The 808-nt window shown below is 52.0% G+C and overlaps 1 protein-coding gene across 1 annotated transcript in view; it reads right to left on the bottom strand.

The window, feature by feature from the left end:
- Positions 1-808, bottom strand: part of ATP2C2 (ATPase secretory pathway Ca2+ transporting 2) — an 80,740-nt gene that overhangs the window by 34,347 nt on the left and 45,585 nt on the right. The gene's annotated exons all lie outside the window — the stretch shown is intronic.

Here is an 808-nt window from a genome sequence, read left to right on the forward strand (position 1 = left end):
ACCCTTGTGCCTTTACGGTTTTATTATTTTTTAAATTCACCTATCCTAAAAGACTTTTGGGCAAGTGTATGGCTTCTAGGAGACCCTGAGCCTCATTTGAAAAGTGGGGTGACTACTGTTCACTCTGCCTGGAGACAAGGCTGGGCCACACGGCCTCCAGACGCTTCTGCTGGTCTAGGGAAGCGATTCCTTAACGAAGCTGGCAGCTAGCGGCACTTCTGTCCTCAGAGGACACAGCACTCTGGTGTGCAGAGCCCGGCTCGGGACCTCAGGGATGGCAGAGGCTTGCCAAAGTTGGGAGGAGCATCTTAAGTTCTCGAGAAGCTGGGGACACCCCCTCCCACAGGGCCTGGACCGTTCCTCACGGCCATCTGCCGTCTGCCGTTAGACACGGACGTGCTTCTGTGCATGGGCTCCCACCAGAATCCCACCACACACTGCCCCTTGCCTGACATGGCAGGAGCCTCCCAGATGGACCTGTGCCCACCCCACCTCTGACCTCCTTCAATTCATCCTGTACGTGGCAACCAGAGAGCTCTTAAGTCAGAAAGAGAAGGAAAAATACCGTATGCTAACACATATATATGGAATTTAAGAAAAAAAAATGTTATGAAGAATCTAGGGGTAAAACAGGAATAAAGACACAGACCTACTGGAGAACAGACTTGAGGATATGGGGAGGGGGAAGGGTGAGCTGTGATAGGGCGAGAGAGAGACATCGACATATATATACTAACAAACGTAAGGTAGATAGCCAGTGGGAAGCAGCCGCATGGCACAGGGATACCGGCTCGGTGCTTTGTGGCTG

The sequence above is a fragment of the Lipotes vexillifer genome, unplaced genomic scaffold (assembly GCF_000442215.2).
Source record: "Lipotes vexillifer unplaced genomic scaffold, Lipotes_vexillifer_v1.1 scaffold443, whole genome shotgun sequence".
NCBI classification, from domain to species: domain Eukaryota; kingdom Metazoa; phylum Chordata; class Mammalia; order Artiodactyla; family Lipotidae; genus Lipotes; species Lipotes vexillifer.